Source organism: Schistocerca piceifrons, chromosome 1 (genome assembly GCF_021461385.2).
Source record: "Schistocerca piceifrons isolate TAMUIC-IGC-003096 chromosome 1, iqSchPice1.1, whole genome shotgun sequence".
NCBI classification, from domain to species: Eukaryota; Metazoa; Arthropoda; class Insecta; order Orthoptera; family Acrididae; genus Schistocerca; species Schistocerca piceifrons.
Window position 1 is genome coordinate 1,129,076,287 of NC_060138.1, and position 540 is coordinate 1,129,076,826.

Here is a 540-nt window from a genome sequence, read left to right on the forward strand (position 1 = left end):
CAGTTGTCGAAGACAGCTGGCTAAAACGTGAAGCTGCAAGAGCTCCAGGAATAACAAGAAGCAATTAAGCGATTTCTCATAGCTCTCAGTACACTGAGTTTACAGCTTGCCAGAAACTTTACGCAACAACATTACTGAAATTCCGAGAGAGTTTGCCGACAGTTTTCCTTCCTTCGCTCTCTGTGAACCGGCGGGATTACAGGAAACGGCGTCTTTCGAGACATAATGGAGTTTCCTTGAACAGATCCTCCAATCGCGTTACTACCGCACCCTTAATGTACCACGAACTGGTGTCGTCATTCGGCTTCCACCTCCCCCGTCTGCGCCAATCCTTTCAACCCCTCCGCCTTTCTTCTTCACTCGAAGAAAGCGAAGTTATTACGTGCTCTCCGCGGATTACGGGTTCCCACGCACTAGGGACAAGTTTCGCGGGGCTCCATAGAAATTACCCCCGGCGAAAGTTTTCTAATCTGGCTAGCCGGGAGCAGCCGCATATTGCGCACGCCAACTTCACAATGGCCGCCCACTAAATTACCCCAG